Raw genomic sequence first — 23,939 nt, forward strand, 5'->3', positions numbered from 1 at the left:
GTCATGCCTAGAAATTGTTGGAATTTTAAGGTTTTTTAGAGTTAAGATATTTTATCCTTAATGTCATTACTAACAAATGTTGAAAATTTACCTAAAAAAAAGACTTTCTTCCAACATCAACACTTTTTGTTTCCAGGGTGTTTTTTGCACAAAAAAATTGTTTTTTTATTGAATTTTACTGTCGTTTTTAAAAAAAGTATTAAAATTTTACCCCTAAAAAGAAATTAATTCTAGCATCAATATTTTTCGTTTTCAGGCTGCTTTTCGTGTTTTTTGGCTAGAGTTCTCGTTTTGAGTTTACATTTCCCATTTCAAAATTTACATTGTTTCATGTCAAGATATAGTACGTGCAAGTGAAATCCACTCATGAAAAGACATAATCAATCTGGAAATCTCAGGGATTGCGCAGTGCGTAGTTCCAGAGGGCAATAGTAAGGGACTGGGGCTTGAAACTGAGCAATGCACAGTTCTGGAGGCTTGAGAAGGTGGATTTCATAGTTGAGGGTCACAACAAGGCAGGCTTTCCCACTGTGACTATCAACGCGTAGTTTTAGAGTGAAACTGGGCATCTGGATTGTGCAGTTCAGGGAAGCAGAGATAGAGACTGATCTTGAGCAATGTGACTGCACAATAGGAAGTTATTAAACATTGTGTAGTTCCAAGAGGTAGCACAAGTTTCTTGTGGCTTGAGACGGCGCAATGCATAGTTCAGGGGGCACTTTGGAAGGAGGTCAACCGTAGAAGGATCAGTTGCAGAAAATGATTAAGTGTGGGAACAAAGAGTAGAAAGATGGAACCAAAACATGACTTGAAAAAAATCACATACTTATATATGATTAACTACTCAACAAGGAAGCACTTATCATCCATAATCAAAATGTCCTCTTAATGCGGCAACAAAACAACATTCTCCTCAAAGTGTGACACTTAGGATACACTTTGCGATGACAGTGACGAAAATAGTATGATAGTGCATGAAACTTTGGGAATGAATCTAATAAATGTCTACATGATAAATAGGACCCATCGACACCAAATTTTCCTCTTGAAATGAAACCAAAACTCTGTTTTCACAACGTGTGATACTTCCCATGCCAAAAGATTACACTTGCAATGACACTTACAAAATCTAAAAGAAAGTGGAAGAAACACATTCTATAGCGAAGGGGACACAAATGCGCCACTTGTATAAGTGAAAGCAAGCAAAAGTTATAGTCGCAAAAGTGAAAGTGACGCCAATGAAAATCAAAGCGCACAAAAGCGACAATTGAGAAAAGTCACTCGAGATATGATACGATTGCAACCAACAGTGGGGGAACTGCCAATATTGGCATTGTGCACTAACTCTCAACAAGGATTGCACAGTCTCTATCTTCGGGAATGGCACAATCACCATCCTTAGAGATTGCACAAGCATTATCAACAAGGACTGCGTAGTGCTTGACTTTCTAGGGTGGATGTTAACTGTTGGGCTTGCATGAAAGAGACGTGCTTGTGAATGCATTGAAATCTAAGAATGTGTAAGAAAGTGACTTTAACAGTTAAGAAACATCAGCCGACCATGAAGTGACTACAAGAAATCAAGGAATGAAAGATCATAGGATCACAAGTAGGCTCAAAAATTCAAGTTTAAGAAAAAATTTGGAGGGTGTTTGTCATAGTGACAACACTTGGCGACATGCTGGTGGAACTCCAACTTCTATGCTTAGGTCTTATCTTTAAGTGCAAGGTATCAACATTTCAAGAATTATTGATTCGTCATTTGGATTGCCCCAACTTTGCCACTTATCCCTGTTAAACATATAGTCCCTTCTATTCCTTGCTCAACTTCAAACATATCAACATAAGACTAGTCACACCTCAATTGTTTTGATATGGAAGAAGGATAATAAGTATACCAAGCCTTTTAAACATATTCCCTGGTGCTTCTCCGCTACCAGCGACCCTAGACAATACCCTGGTGGAGTCACCTCAAGGAGTCACAAGCATCGCTTCGTTGCTAGTAGGTCTTGACAATACCCCAATGAAGTTGCTTGCTTCACCTCTCCATAGTAATCCTTTCTCTTCTTCACCCTTTATTTTATTTTCTTAAAGATATGCTTGAAGCATTTATTGAAAATTTATAGCACGAGTGGAAGAAGGATCCCGACTTATTGAGAGGAGGATATGTTGCTCCTTTTTTAAGGGATTTGAAAGATAACATAAGTTAATATGTGATTTTAAAGTTTTTCTCCTTTCCCTCCTCTACTTGGCTAAGTCAACATGTCAAAACACCATTCAATATAAGGCTAAGTCGGAATGAAGATCCTAATAAATATACGGGATTTGTATTTTGGCCAAATAATTTCCGTTCAAAATGAATAGTATTTTTCATCCAAACATGATCAACCTTAAAGAAATGTAAACCAAGACAAAGAACAGGATTACAAATCAGCCAAACATTGTTCATCATCACAATTTCCCTTTTCAATTTTTTCCACATTGTCTTTTGAGCCTTATTAAATAAAAGCAAGAAATAAAAGACAATGTGTAACAATAAGACAAAATCAAAAGAAAAACAGAGGTAATAGTTAACTAAAAGGAACATGGGAAACAATCTAAACAAAAAAATAAAATATGAGGACTAGATAAAGGAAAAAATGCAAGGTCATGCAATGCAACTAGAGAGTTAAAATGCACCTAAACCTACTCCTAACCTAATGGGATAGAAGGTAAGGGCTAAGTGTAATGGAATTTCCAATGTAACCACCATAACTCCTCCCAACATGTAGTCACAAAGATACAAGCAATTAAAACCATTATAACATAATGTGTAATAAAAAAGATAAAAACTTGAGAAACTTGCACAGTAAATTGAAGGTCTTGCTTATCAATAGAAAGATGTGTCATAATAACTACCTTTAACCAGTCTCTAGCTTTACCTTGTCTCTTGAAATGATGACCACGCAAACCTTTAAGGCTTCTCACAGAAGTACATCCATTCGTCTTTTCATTTTTTGCAAACATCAAGAAAGATCGAAAATTATTATTTGCAACATATTTTTCCAAGTAATATTTCTCTAACCATTAAGCGATTGGATCTTGATATTCAAAATAAGCAATTTGAAAACCCTGAAACTAGAAAGAAAATTAATTTTCGATCAATGTATTAGAATCACAAAGAGGATCTTGTAGGAGAGATATGATCTGATCTTGTCTAGAAATCTTGTCAAGATGGTGGGGACCTGATGTAACCATCAGCTCACACTGAAGTGCCTCAACTATCTGAAAAGTATCTAAATTGTAAAATGATAAACCATGAAGATCATTAGGTTCAACAAATTCAATCAATGTAAAACAATTATCATCAGGTATGTTAATGGGAAACTGATTAATTGAGTGATAGTTGTTAGAACTAGTATTATGATCAAATTAGTGACTATAATATCCTCAATTCTCCATTGGTTCCCTTTGTATTTGACTAGACACCATGCCAAAAATATGAAAGCTTAGGGTATTAAAGACAATTGTTAACATTATAAATCCCGGAAACCAATTAGGATACCAAGCTAGTGAAAGATTGGAAGCAAGGGTCAAATCAAAACCAATATCTCCTCAAAATGAGGGTCTTGGTTTACCAAATGATTGAAGCATTCACTGTCACTCAAGAAGAGATACGGTTCCAAAAATATGATTGAACTTATGACACACAAAAGTGGTAGGAAGATGATTGATCACATAATTTTTTGATAGGGAGGAATATTACAACCCAAAATGACCTTTGTCTTGACAATCAAAATGATCGGATTTCAAGTTTTGTGTATCCGTATAATATATTCTCCCCAATCCTTAGTGTGATGCAAGGGATTCACATGATTAAGAAGTAACCAAACAATAATATTCCATCTGATTAAAGACTCCATATTAAGGGGTTAATGGATTAACTTGAAAACGTTGAAAGTCCTTCAAGAATGAGTTCACTTCTAGTGGATGAATATTAAGGAAATAATTATGCATGAAAATTTGGATCCAACTTAGTTTGGAGATCTCATCAGGATTAAAAGAACCTGACATAACCATTAGCAGGGGCTGAAGTTCCTTGACTTCTTGACAGGTCTCTGAACTTTCTGATGATGGGTCATCAAATTTGGTTGGCTTAGAAAATCAACAGGTAGATATGCACCAATCGTTATATATATCAATGAAAATATTGTTAATGCCATTGTTTTTATCAGACTCAAGATTAAACATATCAGATTCTTGATAGGTGTAAAATTGAGATACATCAATTGGAAAATTCCCTTGATTATTAGAAATTTTAACAACTTTCTCTTGACTTATGAAAGATTTACAATTGAATAGATCATGAATAATAGATTCAAGCTTTTCATCTCTGATTGTAGGAACAAACCATATTGTACCTAGTTTTAATCATGACCAGTAGGATAAAGATCTAATGAATTTAGAGAAACAAATGTATCCAACATATTCGGGTACAATGAATAGTGTGCTATAGGTGAGAAAATATGAAAAGACTCAGGAGGAGGAACACTAGTTGTAACTAAATCAGATTGATCTGGTAAGAAAAATGGATCAACATGCACATTGTGCTCCATGAGAATATCTTCATCATCATAATGATTGAAGACATGCATAACAATGTAACACTCAGATTGATCTTGCCTTTCTTCAACAGGGTATATTGAAGATTCAAAAGAATGACAAATTATTTCTTCAAATTTGATATCTAAAGATGAATTAATTGAGTAAATTTCAAAATCATTCTGAATTGAAAGAGTAAACCATCCCATAAATTAATATTTCAAGCTACGAGGAGCATATTTCAGATCGATACTTCGCAAATCTGAGCGTTTAAAAGAAGAAAAGATAACATTCGATGTACTTGGATATCCATCGTTGCATGTATTTTGGAAATAGGGATGTCATGGTGATGGTTATCCAAACTCTCAACTTGAATCAAGGATTTGAAATCATTTGACAAGTTATCAAGATCGCAAGATCGATAATCAGCCAGAGATGCAAGATTTTCATCCTGAAAGAGGGAAGAAAGATGAAACATGACTTCACCACTTTTCTCCTCTACGTGTGAAATGTTGTTACCTTGTATACAATCAATGCCTGAAATAAAAGGTTGAACATCATTAAGAGCTGAAGTCAATTGATCAAGTGGATCATGAAACAAGGAGTCATGAGACATAGATGGTGGAGGTTGAAGGGTATCCCTTAAGGAAGTTCTACTTTCAATTAAATCATATTCAAGACGTGAATTATACATATTGATGTGACCTTGAAAAAATACAGGATCAACCTTCACTTCAGTATCCCTATAGTAACTGAACCATTCCAAGTTCTCCCCCATAGGATCTAAAGCATGAGAAGGGGGTGAAGGTGGAGGAGAGGGATCAACAACTTGTTTTTCATATTTTCCAATTTTAACATCATCACAAGGAGGGACCCAAATTGGTACTAAGAAAGGAGGAGGACAAGGAACAAAAGGCATAGGAGGTTCCTCTTCAAAAATTTTGCATGTCTTGTGTTCAACATAAGTTGGGAGAGAAGAATCATATGGAAGTTTAGATTAAAAATATTTGAAGGTAAGTAGAATCAAACTATGAAATTTGTCCATGATAAAATTTGAATCAATCAAACCCTCGGGAAATTCATATCAAAGGTGAAGAAACTGATGAAGAAAATACTCTGCATATTCACCAGGTTTCATTCTAAGCTGATTATTTCTATCACAAACATCATGATAATCATACATGTCAAAGTATTGATGAAGCTCCATAGAAATTTGTTTGAATGAATGAATGGAAGTAGTTGGTAAAGTATGACACCATTTGTTGACCTTCAAGAGTGAGGGTGAACAATTTACTAGCAAAATCTTCACAATTGATTTCATAATATTCAGAAAATTCAAGAAGAAAAGATATATGTTGAACTATGAATGTTTCACCCTCGCCATCAAACTTCAAATTAGACAAGTCATCAATTAATTCCACAGGGATTGAAATATTTAATCTATTAGAAAAACAATCCAGGATTATGATTTGGGAAAGATCCATTTAAGATGAGAGATTCAAAATAGACTCAATAGGCACAACTTGTCATATGGACCTCCTTCTAGTGCCAACTGTTGATGGTGATGGAAATACGTCAACCATGGGGATATTACCAATGTGAAGTCCCAATTAGACTTCACATCATTTGGAGTAGGAGACCCAACAGGAAATACAATCGATTGTCGTTGTCCTTAGGGATTTTTTTAGCTTCCATTATTAACATAAGAGCTCATACAAACATTATTTGAAACAAGCAAGTAAGTTGACACTATGAGGCATACAATTGCGATGTATATGAGAAACTTTCATGGCAAGGAGAAAGAGAGTGGACCTCTAGAAGAAAAGTAATAATATTATTGTAAAAGAGATACACAAGAGGATAAGAGGATAGTTAGTTAACCTGCAAAGTAGTTCACAAGGAAATCGTGATCATAAAACCAAATACAACACACCTTCAACGAGGTAAGTACCAAAGCAACCAAAATAGTTCAATTTCCTTAGCACATGAATAAAACACATACCACAAATATATAAAGAATATTCTTACTATATTCATGATACATGCATGAAAATGTGTTGCCTTATTGAGCTTCATATATTAAGTGGAACATCAAGTCACCACTTACTCCTCCAAATAAATATATTCCCTCCTATGCCAATGCTAGAGAAGCCAAGGTGGGAAGTTCAACTCGCAAATTCCATTTTCTTAAGTTATGAGAGTGTATTTATAACAAATGAGGTGACTCTCCACCTCCCATGTGACTCTTGAACTCCCTCATGACCCTTGAGCTTCTACAATGAATTTTCAAATTCTTGCATGACCTTTGAGCTTCTATATGACTTTACAACTCAATACTGACTCTTCATATTTCATGTCGAAGCATTGGCCTTACACATATTTACATTTTCTCATTTTTTGAAATTGCACAATTACATTCCACAAATGAGGTGGTAGGACACTATGACACATGTGACTCTTGTACAAGCCATGACTTGGCAATGCTAAGATGGATATTCATGATGATATAGAATTTCCAAGATGCTCTTCTTGTTGCCTTCTCTTCATCTTCATTATAGATCTTGCATGTTCTTTTTCTTCATTCTCCAAGGGGTTGATTGATATTGAGTCTTCATGTGATCCTAATATTTGATCTTCTATCGTAAGCAAATGTCTCTTCATCTTCTTGCTCAATGACTTATTCATGGTTCCAACTTCACAATTTTCTTCTAGCATAGTCTCCTTCTCTTCCTCTCCAATCAACATCCTATTATGTCAATATATACTACTTTCAAGTGAAATCCACTCATGACGACATCAATTCAGAAGTATCCTAGTCTAATTTTCTTCATGAAAACCACTGGTTGACCTGGAATTGGGTACTAGACTAGGAGGAAAGCTCAGGGGTTGCACACTGCATAGTTCGAGAGGGAAGGAGTAAGGGAATGAGGTTAAAATTGAGCAATGTGCAACTATCGATGCCTAAGAAGGTGGATTGTGAAGTTGAGGGTCACAGTGAGGCAGGCTTGCCCACTGTGACTATGCAATGTGTAGTTCTAGAGAGAAAATGGGCATCTAGATTGTGAAGTTGCACAATTCAAGGAAGTAGAGAGAGAGAGAGAGAATATTGGCTGCAATTGCACAATTCGTACAAAGAGGATAACTAGAAGGATAAATTGTGTAGTTTTGGGGAGAAAGAGGTTAATCTTAAGCATTGTGACTGCACAATGCATAGTCCTTACAGGTAATGACTGCACATTGTGAAGTTCCAAGATGTAATACATTCTTCTTGTGGCCTAAGACTGCGCAATATGTAGTTCAGGTAGGAATTTTGGAAGGAAGTTGACTGGAGAAGGATCACTTGCGGAAAATGACTAAGTGTGGGACCAGAGAAGAAAGAAATGGAACCATAACATGAATTGAACATGATCACACACTTATAGATGATCAACTACTTGACAGGGAAGCACTTACCATCCACAGTCAACATGTCCTCTTAATGTGACGACAAAAAAACATTCTCCTCTAAGTGTGACACTTAGGGTACACTTTGCAATGACAATGACAACAATAGTACAACAGTGCATGAAACTTTAGGAATGAGTCTAATAGAAGTCTACATGATAAATAAGACCCATCGACACCAAATTTTCCTCTTGAAATGAACCCAAAACTCTTCTTTCACAACATGCGATACTTCCCAAGCCAAAAGATAACACTTGCGATGATACTTGCAAAAGCTAAAAGCTAAAAGTGTAAGTGATACATGCTATAGCGAAGGGGACAAAAAATTTCCACTTGTATAAGTGAAAGCAAGAAAAAATGACAGTCGCAAAAGTGAAAGTGATGCTAATTAAAATAAAAGCGCACTAAAGCGACAATTGAGAAAAATCACTCGAGAGATGATACAATTGCAACCAACAGTGAGGAATTGTCAATCTTGGGATTGTGCATTGACTGTCAACAAGGATTGATTAGTCTCTGTCTCTAAGAACTATGCAATCATTATCCTTAGATATTTTGCAAGCACTATAAACAAGGATTGTGCAATGCTTGACTTTCTAGGGTGCATGTTAACTATTGGGCTTGCTTGAAAGAGATGCGCAGATAAGTAATGTTGTGCTAATTCCCCATTCAGAATATAAAAATGTGCTTGAGGTTTTTACTCCAAAATAGCAAGTAAAAACATGAATATTAAGTGTGTTTAATTAAGTTAGTTTCATGAAGAAAAATTAAAACATGAAACCAAAACACTGAATGGAAGCATGCATCAATCAATAATACACCAGACATTGATAAAGGAGTTCACCCCTCCTAGGCTACATCTCCTTGGATCAGATCTAAAGGCATGACCCCTTCTCATTATGCTCAATATCTAGAAAAGAAGAGTACATAAATTGTTGAAATGGAATGGCTAGTTTCTCCTTCAAAGAAACAACTTCTACAAAAGTTCTCACTCCATACACATGTTAACCTACAGTCAAACATGTAAACCTTCAACAAACATAGGCATCTTACACCAAGATCTCATACTTCAACTTCCAAGAGCATAAAAATTACTAGAATCCACTTGAAACACTTAAACAATTCTGTTTCTCCAAACACATAGAGAGAAAAGAAGAAATAAATATACAACACTACTGTAATGGTTGTTGCAAAAAACACATGGAGGTTGGAAGACCCTTGCAAGGTCATCTCCATCCTCATACTCCTCCATAAACTGAATCAACACTCTGGTTGACCATGGCACCCATAGGCTTAAGTTTTCAAAAATCCTATTCAGAAGTGATCCTTTGATCCTAAAACTTGTTCTAATGAGTTCAGAATGCCCAAAAATGGCTCTCTAGCCTCTTTTTGCATCCCATTTGGTCGAAAATTGCATTAGTTATAACTTCTGTCAGTCTTTCCACAATTTTCTCCTCCAAATTTGGCTCACTGCCAGTTAAATTCATTATTTGGAGTTAAATCTGGAAATTCCACCGAAATTGGAAATCCCACCATCTTTCCTTCCTATCTCATGGTTAAGGCTGAGTGTTCACATACAAAGTGGTCGATCCGGCAAAAAAGGCTATGGTTTCGCAGCTCTGTCGCAAATCGCAATCGGCGTAAAAACTCGTGGTCTTAAGGTTTGTGAATAAAAGTAGGCGATTTGTGTGATTTCGATATTGATGGACCCGACGGAATTTTAAACTGGAATCTAAAGTCACATCGTATCTGAGACTTATCGCTCATCGCAATCGATGGATAACCTGGAACCTTGTATGTGCAAGAATTTGTTTTCCTATGATTTGCGATTGTGTTTATCACATCGCAACCCAGGTACCTGGCAGCCAATTTCCTTCTATGGGTAGCTATTTTGATTTGTGAATGCGATCCCTCGCATCGCAACCCTTCCCTATTTGGGGGTCGATTCTTTAACACGAACCACTTACGATTGCGATATATCGCATCGCAACCCTAACTGCTCTGGGAGCCGATTTCTTAAGCCGCCACCATATTTTTTCGCTGTTAGGTGATATGCAGGAACCAATGGAAGCCTACCACTTGGCACTTCCGCATTTGCTGGGACCTTTTCCATGTCATCCAATCCTATCACCTGGACAAGTCAAACCTGAAATTTGACTTGCTCTAACTTCTGTGTACAAGCTCAGATTTGAGTGTCGTTCACACCATTGGATTCAGAATGACAAGCTCTTCGATCTGAAGCTAAGATTATAAATACTCCAACCTTTTATTTTTTGGAAAATTCTGAGCTCCTGATCACTCTTCCCCCTAAAAAACTTTTGGTCTCCAAAAGTTTACTTTCAATTGTTCAGTATTTTTCCAAACTTGATCCAATCGATGTTTGAAGTTCCCTAACTTGTACTTGTCTTGGATTTTTCTCAAGTTGAACTTAAAATATATCTTGAGTAAATAATTCAAGTTCGATGTTCCTCTCGGTTTGTCCATGTCACTATGGCCATCCAAAACAAAATCCTTTCCAAGAAGAATTCCAAGGTGCTCATCTGCAAATCCCTTATCAAGGATAAGATCCTAAAAGACTTTTCCAAATGAATCAAAACAAGCCTCACATAGTGAATACTTGTATAAATTGAGTGCTAAACACATTTGGAACATACTAAATGTGCTGCAACTACTCATACAACAATTTTAAAATGCTTTCTCAAACTACAAGTAGAAATGCATTTTACAAAATGGAATAAACTTGACTCCCAAATTTTCCATTCAAAATGACTATCAACAAGCCAAACTGGCATTGTAATGCTTAAAGAAAACATTGTTGCATATAAGTGATTTATTTATGAACATCACTTTTACAAGTTACCCAACTATGGGGATATGCAACTAGTGCAATTTTTTTTTACAAACTTCAACTAGACAAATAGTCCACCCATTTCTTACCCAACCAGGTAAATGAACCCTCTATTTGAACTTTCTCTTCTTCTGAAGCTGCTTCAGGGATGGTCACATCTTACACCACTTTTATTTTGTCGCTTCCTCTTCTGGTGCTTGCATGATTTTCTTTCCCTTACCAGGATGAAGTTGTGGAAACAATTTCCAACACTTCTTGACCCAATGTCCACTGATATTGTAGTGAGTACAAAAGTTCTTTTGAGCTCCTCTTGGCTCACTTGCCTTTAACCTTGGATGAGATTTTCTCTTTTCGGTCTCAATTCCAGTAGACATAAACATCTTCTTAATGATTTATTTCCTTTTCTTGCACTTATCTACATAATGGTTAGATGAAAGGCAAAAGGTGCCTGGAAACATTCCCCTTAACACATTATTCAAATCTGCATGTTGTTTTCCATTATAAAAATCATTCGAATTAACAGAACGGTTATACCTATTTCTGTTGTCCTTTGGTTTACGATTCTTGTGTGAGGAACTTGCATGACAAGAAGAACTTAGCTTCCCTTTTTCTTCAACGTTTTCATCTCTCTTTGGAGATGTTTTTCACTTCAAGTCCTCCTTATGCTTGAGGAACCAAGCAAGAACCAATTTTGGATGAAAATACCAACATATTACCTCCTCATGTCCTCTCTTACGACAAAAGGAACACAATACCCATGAGTTGTCACTAGAAGACCATTCTTCTTTTGCTACATAGCCTAAACCTTCATATTTAGGCCTCTCCTTGGCCTCAATTCGATTTTTAATACCTTGTTGGTTTACTCCAAGGCCTCCTTCCTTGTAACCCATCTTGGTCAATAGCTTGGATCCAATGCCTTTACTATGTTTTTCAAAGTTTGCAAATGAATTTACGTCAACACTTTTGCATAAGGAAGAATCATGTAAATTCTTACCATTATCCGCATCTTTTGGTTGACATACGGAGATATTTTCAAACTCCCTTTTGCTTCTGGATGTGTCCTCTTGGACACTTTGGCTCTCTTCTTTCAGCTCCTCGAATTTGGGTGCTGATAGAACCTCATATTCCACATAATGTGTACAAAAGGTACAAACTTGTCCATTTACCTTCTCCGAGGGACTTTCTACACTAGCATCTTGCATAAGAGTTGTAGAAAAACATGAAGATTGTGGAGAAGATGGTGGTTTATCACCATTTTGTTACCTTCTTCCCTTAGAGAACATTCTCCTCTTGGAGGTCTAGAGCTTTCACCTTGGAATTTGGTATTCCTCTCTTCATAAAGGACTTTCACCATTTATTCCATGTCTAAGAAAGCCTTTTTAAAAGCCTTCACATCCTCTAAAATTCTTGTAGGCTCTCCTCCTTGGGACATGCTTTGCTTGAAGCTTCTACTGCAATTTGAGGTAGAACTTGGTGGTAGAGACTATAACAATCTTGCTCTACTTTCCAAAACCTTCTCCTTGATGAGCTTCAAAACACATTCACTTGCAAAAAATAGTCAATTCCTCCTTGCACAAAAAAAACGTAAGCTCTGATACCAACCTGATCTGAAATGGAGCAGATTAGTAATGTTGTGCTAATTCCCCATTTAGAATATAAAAATGTGCTTGAGGTTTGTACTCCAAAATAGCAAGCAAAAACATGAATTTTAATTGTGTTTACTCAAGTTAGTTTCATGAAGAAAACTTAAAATGTGAAACCAAAACACTGAATGGAAGTATGCATCAATCAATAATACACCAACCATTGATAAAGGAGTTCACCCCTCCTGGGCTACATCTCCTTGGATCAGCTCTAAAGGCATGACCCCTTCTGATTATGGTCAATATCTAGAAAAGAAGAGTACATAAACCACTAAAATGGAATGGCTAGTTTCTCCTTCAAAGAAACAACTTCTGCAAAAGTTCTCACTCCATACACATGTTAACCTACAGTCAAACATGTAAACCTTCAGCAAACATAGGCATCTTACACCAAGACCCCATACTCCAACTTCCAAGAGCATAAACAATACTACAATCCACTTGAATTACTTAAACAAGTCTCTTTCTGCAAACACATACAGAGAAAAGAAGAAATAAAGCTACAACACTGTTGTAATGGCTATTGCAAAAAACACATGGAGGCTGGAAGACCCTTGCAAGGTCATCTCCATCTTCATACTCCTCCATAAACTGAATCAACACTCTGGTTGACCATGGCAACCATAGGCTTCACTTTTCAAAAATCTTGTACAGAAGTGCTCCTTTGATCCTGAAACCTATTTCAATGAGTTCAAAATTCCCAAAAATGGCTATCTAGCTGCCTTTTGCATCCCATTTGGTCGAAAATTGCCTTAGTTATGACTTTTGTTAGTCTTTCCACAATTTTCTCCTCCAAATATGGCTTACTGCCAGTTAAATTCATTATCTGGAGTTAAATCTGGCAATTCCATCGAAATCGTTGGTCTTGCCATCTTTCTCGCCTATCTCGCGGTTAAGGCCAAGTGTTCACATGCAAAGTGGTCGATCCAACGGAAAAGGCTATGGTTCCGTAGCTCTGTCGTAAATCACAATCGGCTTAAAAACCCATGGTCTTAAGGTCTGTGAACAAAAGCGGGAGATTTTCACGATTGCGATATCAGCGCACCTGACAGGCTTATAAGATAGAACCTAAAGTCACATCGCATATGGGACTTATCGCTCATCGCAATTGGCAAATAACTCGAAACCTCGTATATGCGGGACTTTGTTTTCCTGCGATTTATGATTTCATTTATCGCATCGCAACCTAGGTACCTGGGGGCCGATTTCCATTTGTGGGTAGCGATTGCGGTTTGTGATTGTGATCCCTCGCATCACAACCCTTCCGTACTCGGGGGCCGATTCTTTAACACGACCCACTTGCACTTGTGATATATCGCATCGCAACCTTGACTGCTCTTGGAGCCTATTTCTTAATATGCGACCCTATTTTTTCCTCGATATGTGATATGCAGGACCAAATGGCACACTGACACTTGGTGCTTCCCCATTCATTGGGACCTTTTCCATGTCATCCAATCCTCTCACCTTGACAAGTCAAACCTGAACTTTGACTTGCTATAACTTCTGCATACAAGATCGGATTTGAGTGTCATTCACACCAGTGGATTTAGAATGACGAGCTCTTTGATCTGATGCTAATCTTATCAAGATTTTGACACTTTGATTTTTTGGAAAATTTTGAGCTCCTGATCAATGCATCGAAATCTAAGCATGTGTAAGCAAGTGACTTTGACGGTTAAGTAACATCAACTGACCATGAAGTGACTATGAGAAATCAAGGAATGACATATCATAATATCACAAGTAGGCTCCAAAATTCAAGTGTAAGCAAAATTTTGGAGGGTGTTTGTCACAATGACAACATCAAAATAACTACTTTCAGTCTCAAAGGAAAAGAAAATGTTTGGTGGGAATATTTCAAGCATGTCAGGGGCATAAAGGAGGAGAAGCTAATCTGCTAATAATTTTAAAGAATATTCATAAAGAATTACCTGTCTAAGAGGTATTTGATGGAAAGTCCAAGGAATTCTATGAGCTCAAGATGGGTTCTATGTCAGATGAAGAATATACAACTAGATTTCTAGAGATATTGAGATATGTTCCATATCTCAAGGATGAGAAAGAAAATATCCAAAGGTTCATCAGTGGATTTCCATTATCATTCAAAGACTGGATTGAGTTTGATGAGCCTTAGTCATTGGAGGAAGCCATTAGAAATTTGAAGCATTGTTATGAACAGTCAAAGCACAAGCCTGAGTTCAAGCATGAATGGAAGGGTGGTGAGAATACTAAAGGAAAATGGCTCAAGAAGCAAGGAATATCTTAGGATGTAGGTGAGAAGGAAAATATGTCTCCACATAAGAAGTTCAATGTAGCTGAGAAAGGACATGGGTCTTGGCCTGTGGAGTAATAGAATAAAGGTAGTGGAAGAGGACCATTGAAGTGTTCAAATTATGGTGGAGACCATCACAAGAGGGATTGTCCATCATATCAGGATGCTAGGCCTTAGATATAGAGGTGCAAACAGTTGGGGATGTAGCTCAAAGAATTCCCCAGATCTATGCAGTAGTTGATAATAGGCAGGTAGACCACCAACCATCCATCATCAAGGTGGAAGGTAAGCTTTGTGATCGAGTTATTTATATTTTGATTGATCCATAATCAAATTATGGCTATATTAGTCTTGAACTGGTGGATCAATGTTGTTTGGATAAGTATGTTCATGCAAAATATTGGTTGGTGTAGTTGGCTACAGGGACCAAGAGAAGAGTTCATCATTGGGAGAAGTCTTGTGAATTTGAGCTTAATGGCATGCTTACAACAAAAAACCTAAATTTGCTTCCTTTGGGTGCATATAACATGTTTTTGGCCGTGGATTGGTTGTTTATTCATAGGACCAAGGTAGATTTCTATGAGAAGGTCATTGAGTTATTGGATGAGACTAGAGAAAAGATAGGTTGGCAAACTAAGCATAGCCACAAAAAGGATGTTTATTGTTTGCAGTACATATTTCTAGTGACAAAGGGTTGGATGATGAGGATGGTGAAGTCTTGAGGAGGCATCCTATCTTACAACAACTTTAGGATGTGTTTCCTACATATATTCCATATTTTTGTCCTCATATGGAGGTGGATTTATCTATTGAGTTGATGCCAGGAGCAACACTCCCGAGTTTGTGGAACTCAAGTTGCAGCTTAAAAATATGCTTGATAAGGGATACATAAGGCCAAGTGTATATCGTTGGGGAGCACCAATGTTGTTTCTAAAGAAGAAGGGTGATACTCTAAGATTGTGCATTGATTACAGGCAATTGAACAAGGCGACCATCAAGAATAGGTATCCATTCCCTCGTATTGATGATTTCTTTGATCAACTCAAGGGAACTGTAGTATTTTCAAATATTGATTTGATATCAGGATATCATCAGGTGCACATCAAAGAAGAAGACATCTATAATACTACATTTTATACAAGGTATGGTCACTATGATTTTGTGGTGGTTCCTTTTAGTCTTACCAATTCTCCAACCACCTTCATGTGTATGATGAATAGCGTCTTGCACCATGTTGTGATGTTTATTGTTTGCAGTACATATTTCTAGTGACAAAGGGTTGGATGATGAGGATGGTGAAGTCTTGAGGAGGCATCCTATCTTACAACAACTTTAGGATGTGTTTCCTACATATATTCCATATTTTCTTCCTCATATGGAGGTGGATTTATCTATTGAGTTGATGCTAGGAGCAACACCAACATCTAAGGCACCATACAGGATGAGCACTCCCGAGTTGGTGGAACTGAAGTTGCAGCTTAAAAATATGCTTGATAAGGGATACATAAGGCCAAGTGTATATCATTGGGGAGCACCAATGTTGTTTCTAAAGAAGAAGGGTGATACTCTAAGATTGTGCATTGATTACAGGCAATTGAACAAGGTGACCATCAAGAATAGGTATCCATTCCCTCGTATTGATGATTTCTTTGATCAACTCAAGGGAACTGTAGTATTTTCAAATATTGATTTGATATCAGGATATAATCAGGTGCACATCAAAGAAGAAGACATCTATAATACTACATTTTATACAAGGTATGGTCACTATTATTTTGTGGTGGTTCCTTTTAGTCTTACCAATTCTCCAACCACCTTCATGTGTATGATGAATAGCGTCTTGCACCATGTTGTGAAATACAACAATCCCCATCCCCCCCCCCCCCCCCAATTTTTAAATCTTAGTCTTATAATGCCAAATAAGAAATGGGTCCCCTTTAGAATATGAATAAAAGCAATAAAACTTTTGCAAAAAATAAATTTTCCATAAAAGTCATATTAAAAAAAAAAATTCTTTATGAGTAGTTAGGACCGCTCATCACAAATCACAATTCTTTAGAACCCGTGAACATCCATTTAGAAAGGTGTGATGCAATTAGAGTCATAATAAAACCCTCATCGTGAAGTTTTATCAAAGTAAGCCATTTATAAATACAATGTGATAAAACTATCACGTCGCGCACATCATATATCCCAAGGGATGACTTATAACGTTTCACTGAAATCTTGTGATGCGATAAGGCTATCGCAATCGCATATCGCTGATTCATAGGGAAGCATCCGAAAAACTCCATTGAAATCTTCCAATGGGATTTAATTATCGCATATCATGCTCTCGATAAAAGCAAGTTATAAAATACTATGGATACATGTGGTATAGGGATAAATCGATTATAAAGAAATAACGTGATTTGCCAAGTTTGAAACCCGCCATCTCCACATGCCAGCACAACACTCATCGCAATCGTAACTATGCAAACAAACCTTTTGAGTGTGGCACTTGTAACTCTCGATTTGCGATACACGATTATTACACAAATATTAAAATAATGTAATAGTTAATTGCAAATCGCACAGTCACGACACCTATTCTAAAAAGGATAGTTACAAAACTTGTGATGTGACATATGGCTTCAACATTAAAGTTTCACATTGGAAGTTACGGTAAAACATTAAGGAGCAGTTATGGTTAAGTCCTTTAAGGATTTCATCTATGGTAGCTATGTACAATATAAGATCTTTGGCATCTAATGCGCGTAATTGCTTTTGGTCTGTAATTTGTGTATTATCTCCTCTCAAGTTTTTTGACTATTATGCTCTTCTTCCTCATTTTGTAGAACTGATCCAGAATCGCACAGATGGGCAAGATGTCTAAGAAATCTCGAAAGGAAAAGGACCCCATTACAGTGGAAGAAGGACTAGAAAAATTGGTGTTAATTACAGATACTACTTGTCAAGGCCTTGGTAAAATCTCGTGGGAAGGCATATATGCTTTACTTGAAGCAGAAAATCCAATGGAGATAGAAGAAGAAGCAACAACTGATGGAACTAATCGAATAGAAAGCATGCTCAATGATTTGGCCAGCTCCTTCCTCCATAGAATAGTAGCCCAAGCAAAAGTTTTACCATATAATGATCTAGTGAGATGGGTAATCGAAAGTATTAATATCACAGATAGAGCTTTCTTCACAGCCGATGGGAGGATGTTTGGGACATTCAAACCTGAAGATGTCAAGAGAATGTATCACTTGCCGGATCCCCAGCGACACTACAACAAATCATTCCTGGAAGCTTTCGCTAAGGAGAATGACATAGAGTCAGACCCTATCAAACAGTGGAGGCATTTTCCTAACAAGCATAAACATGAATCCTCTAGTATGTAGTCTGTGGACTCCTTAGCATCTCCATATTGTTATGATGCTGCTATGGTATGTAGGCTCTTTGGAAGCCCCGATTCTACTAGATTTTCTATAGAAATGGTTCCATTAATAGAAGCAACAATAAACTCCTTTATTATGGATTAGGAAACCATTCTATCAGATAAAATGGCGAGTCAAATACTAGATTATAGAAGGAACAAATTTGTCTCCACCAGAATTGTGTCCCATTTCTATATGAGCGCCTACATAATGGACACAATCTATTTTAATTCCGACTTTCCCATCCTAGGCTGGAAATGGACTGTTCAAGATCCAACCCCCATTCATATTTATCATAAATATTTATGGAATTCTGACTACAAGAATCATTTATACAGGATTTTCCATGGTTTAATTTTACCTATCCATAAAGCCATCTTTAATAAACCTACTCCTCAGCTGTCTGACGAGGCTAGCATTGACTTAACTTCAATCAGCAGTTGGTTTGGGGAGGATAAATTCACTTATATTAGGGTTTTTGGTAGTATTACAAACCCTCACGTCTTTCCACTCTACATTCCAGATAAGCTATTAGCTAGGGAAATAGCTTACCAGATAGTGGAAAAAGGGATGTCTAGAAACCTTAAAGATTCTAAGAAACAAGTATGGCCTCCATTTCCCCTCCGTTGTGGCACTTACACATTGCATGATTTTAAACATGCTGAGAAAGAAGTAGAGAAAACAAAGGATCTGGGTCTAGTGGTTATTCCTAAAAGACAATATGATCTAAACAAGGTTGCTTTCAATTTCACCAGTCAGGTGAAAATTAGTAAATTTATACATGAGAAGGATGAGTTTGATGACTTATTCGCTTCAGCAGAATTATTCTCACAAGTAAGTCATTTGGCAAGATTCAAATTGGGAGCCAAGAAGATGGACAAATTCATGGAATACAGGACACAGAGGTTACTAACAATACCTCTAGATTTATTAAATACTACCCCTATTGTTCAGCAAGCAGAGCACAGCGGGGAGCAGACTATTGAAGAGATTTCCGAGGAAGGGGAAACAGGTGGAAAGACCAGTGAACCCCTTAGCACAGATGTTCATATTGACCCCATCTTGATAAAAGAATGGGAGCAATTTGATCAGCATATTAAAAGCCAGAGTGACCCCCAAAACATTACCACATCAACATCGCCCGCAACACAATGGCCCACCGTTCCTGATAGTGCGATTGAAGTAACACCCAATAAGGACATAGCTCAGAAAGAGATTGAAATAATCCTTGAAAACCCTTCAGGAGAAATTATATTGAATATTGAGGAAATACCACCATTGGATGTATTTTACAGTGCAAAACACAGGGTTGTAGTCAAGAGACAAAGAAAAAAAGGAAAATAGACCAAATGTCCTCCACAACTCCTCAATATGAATTTATGAATGTTTTATGGAAGGATTCAAAGGTCAATCCTTCTGAGAATTTGACTAAGTTATCTCAATTTGCAGGGGCATACACAGCCACCACAATTGATAAGGAAACTGAGGTTAACCAATTGTTCAAGGAAAAGGATCAAAAGATTAATCAGCTTGAGGAACAGGCAGCAGTACAACAACAGAAAATTAATTGGCTTGAAGAACAGTTGGCAGAAGAAAAACAAAAGAACGAGAAGCTTGAGGAACAATTAAACCTGGAGAAACAAAAGATCGACCAGCATGCCATCCAAAAACAACAACAGTTGTCTCAAAAGCTCGAACAACTTCAATTGACACATCAACAAGAAATTAAGACTAAAGAGGAGAAAATCACACAGCTACAACTCTGTATAGAATAGTTCATAGATTATCCCAAGGTTGAGGAATTTAAGAAGGAAGCCCTAGAAGCGAATAAAGCCTTATCTCAACAGCTCAATCTACTTTGCCATAAAATATCTCTTATCGACCCATTATGCATCATAACTACATCATTGATCGATCAAGCAGTTAATACCAGATTAGAATTTGAGGATGTAGATGATAAGGTCACAAATTACCTCTCCTGGCAAAGCACAGTAGAAGGAAGAGCTGCTAACCTACCAACAATTCAAGAGTCACATAAAGAAATATTATTCTCAGAGTGGGAAACACAGCTGATAAAGGCAGAAAGGGCTACCTCCAGGGCTAGGTCTATAATGAATAATGTGATTGAGCTGGTAAATGATAATTTATATGGAGCCAATTTAATTTTTGATTGTTCCACAAGAAAGCTTCCAAAAGCGAAAGTGTTAGAAAATCAATGGAAGCAGGATTTGGCCACCAAAGATGAACAACTCAACAAAATACAAAGCCTTAACTGGGATGCGTACTGGTCCTTTTTGGTCAAGCCGCACAGCCCACACATGACCATCAAATGCCTTGCTGATGCTATTGATCGCATGATCGCTGAGCTTTCAAACACCACTTACATGGGACAACTATACTCTAGGATGAGTCACCCTTCGGAAATTCAAAACATGATTTCAATTTGTCAGTTGCGAATTTAGGAGAAGAAATAGATACGATGAACCTTTTCAGATGCAATCGCATTACTATTTTTGCAATTCAAATCCCAGATTTTAATGCTGGCAGTTCTAAAAACTCTCAACAATTTTTGTAGATAGTTTGTTTTAATTCTATTATATAAACCCTTTCATGTTATTGGAGAAAGGGTCCTCGATTTGTACAAAAACTAGACTTGAGAAGTTGCACTTCTACACTTCTTAATTTATTTTTTATAAGCAGTGGATCAAGGTTTTAGATTTTTGTGAAAGAACTTTTTCAAGACCTGCATTTTTGTATCTCCTAGAAGTTTCTGGAATAAAAAGGTGGAATCAGAATGTTACTTACATATCAAGACTCAAATGCATGCGGTATTTCTATCACTATTCTTTTTGTCTTGTTCTTTATGTAATTAGCATTTCATTTAATTTGCTATTGTTGATGTATTAACATGCTTCAAGCAATTCTATATTGAGTCACTTCTGAATGATTTAGAATTGTTATATTAGAGATATATGTCAGCAATAAATACCAGTATGTCATGCGATATGTTTTTATAATTACTTTGTTTAATTTCTTAAACAAAGTAATCATTATTTAAATGCATCTTTCTATGGATAAGTAAACCATGTATATCATTATTTTTCTGCTGGGAATTATCAAAAATCGCATTGTTATAATATTACCTGGGTTATATAGATATATGTGTATATTTTTGGAGTTATAGATTAAATCACCTATCATCTTTGTTATATATTTAAAACACTCATTCATCAAACCATACATTATTCGGAAACTGGTCCCATAACATCCAGTCGGAGCCACCACTCCAAATGGAAAAGGAGCTGTACTAAGGTCCGGACCGGGTGGTTATCCCCAATGTTGATGCTACAATTTTAGAGGCATCAACATTTTTGGTGCTAGAAGGAGGACCTAACTATGAATGGCGAGTAAATCTAAATCCACAGGCCATTCTAAGAGTAAAACTCCCTCACCATCTCCTCCAACTTCTCCTTCTCATTCTAAATCTCCTATTCCTAAGTGAGAAGTTGAAAAGAATAATACAACACCCACTGCTGAAATCCTAAACACACCAGACAATTCTTCTCCTGAACCCCCTGAAGTACAGTCTTTGATTCATAAACTACAAGGGTTTTCAATATCCCAAGAAGAGTCTGAGTTATCCCAAGGCAGTGTGACTTCGCAATATATCCCATCACAGCCGCTTACTAGGGCAAAGAGTGAAAAACTTGGTATCCCACCAGTTGAATTCCCTCTACCAAGTAGAAAAAGGGCTAGGAAGACACCATCAGAATCTAACAGTGAGACTTTGTCCTCAACATCATCAATTCCATCCATACCATTGCAAGGTCATCCATCTGTTTCCCAACTTTAGATCATAGTCCAAATAGGAACAAAAACTTCAACATCCTCTACCCAATCGCTTTCAACTGCTTCTTCACCCTCTTCTACTATTAGCTCAACGATGGCACATAATCAACCTCAGCCAAGGCCATGGACCAACCTAAGAGCTGTCAGAATGCCTACACCTTTGAGCCAATTACCAGCACATCCTAACAAATGGTTACCAAAATTTAATCCTGACATTGGCCTATTAGCAGAAGAACATATAAACAATTTCATGTTATTAACCAACTTGAATGTAGTAACGAAAGAAGATGCTGTAGTTAGATTATTTCCACACTCTACAAGGAGCAATAGGATCATGGTACTTTTCGTTACCACTAGGGTCTATCAATAGCTGGGATGCTTTCCAGGAGAAATTTCTAACTAAATTTGGAGACGATAGGCCTACAACAACTCTGATTAATGATCTCTCCAATCTGAAATCCGAATCAAAGGAACCCATCAAAGACTTCAACTCACGCCTCAATATGTTGTTGAATAAAATTCTTGCGACATCCAAGCCTAGTGAAGAAGTCCATAATGAATGGTATATTTCTACCTTGCCTTCAAACATAGCCATTTTCGTCGATAGGGTTGCTAAACGAACATTAGCAGAAGATATGAAGGAAGCAATCTATTGAGCCCGAGAACTACCTCTCTTCTACACATTTTCCTAAACCTTTTCTCTTCTATTTTCCCATATCAGTGCCTCATAAGCTATCAAAAGTTGTTACATGTTGATTTCAGGAGTGCATTTGAGTGATTTTCAAATTATATCATTGTGTGTGCTATTTGATCTAGGTTTTGTTTATCAGCTATGGAATGTAGCCACTTTCCACAGCTAACTTGCAATTCCGCAGCCGTTTCCATTGTTCTGTAGGTTACAGGTGTCGGTAGGAGAAACGGGACACATGGGCAGCTCAGGAATGATCCACACATGGATGAGGTCCTATCTGCTTAGCCGAATTCATGAAGAAAGGTACCGGTCAAAGGGTGGTCAACAGAGAGTCCTACGTCAACTAGGACTTTGTTCCTACACGTAAAAGAAACCCGAAGCCGTTCTTGAACTCGTGGATCCATTTTTTCCACCTGCAGGCCATCTCCATAATGCAATCCAACATCCACTTTGTGTAGATTTACTGCTCATGGCAACCGAGAGGCTGAATCTTCGGATTCTGACCTATTCACGTGTCCATTGCTGAAGAATTTCCTCTAGAATATAGTTATCTATTTTCCTCTAGAAATATAAGCATTTGCAACGCAGATAGTTAGTTTTTTGAGTTATTGATACTGCTGTTTTAACATACTTTTCTGTTGTGTAACCGAGAGACATATCCTCTGTTTCATAATACCAAAACTCTGTTTTTCATATGGTTGTTTAAGCGTGGTTTGAAGTGACAGTGTGTTAATCCAAAGCTGTGCAGAGGGCCCCTGTGTGGCTGAGGTTCTTCTTTCGTTTTGTATAGTTTCTTTTATGTATATTTTCTCTTATTTGAGCTGTACATTTCTCATGTTTTGCTTATGGTTTTCATCATTCTAAATCATGTACATGTTTTTGCAGCTTGTTAGATTTTCTACTAACGCTAATCAGTGTATTTCAGAATAGGTTATGCTCGAGATTTTTAAGGTAGTTTTTGCATCAAGTGGTGATATGAGACTTGCTTCCTCTGCTAAACTTTAGTTTTCAATTTCAGTTGTTTATGCTTTTATTCAGTTAGATTTGTTTACTGCAAGTAGATAGGTTAGATATCAGTTCTTCATGCTATATGATGATATCTCCAGAGCCTTTAGCTTAACCCCATTTTAGAAGTTAATTGGCGAGCTATTGTGATTATAGGTGAAGTTATTGAATTTTCTTTCATTAG

Source organism: Pinus tabuliformis, chromosome 6 (assembly GCF_031772625.1).
Source record: "Pinus tabuliformis cultivar Carrire ecotype Pingquan chromosome 6, CPIR1, whole genome shotgun sequence".
Taxonomy (NCBI): Eukaryota; Viridiplantae; Streptophyta; class Pinopsida; order Pinales; family Pinaceae; genus Pinus; species Pinus tabuliformis.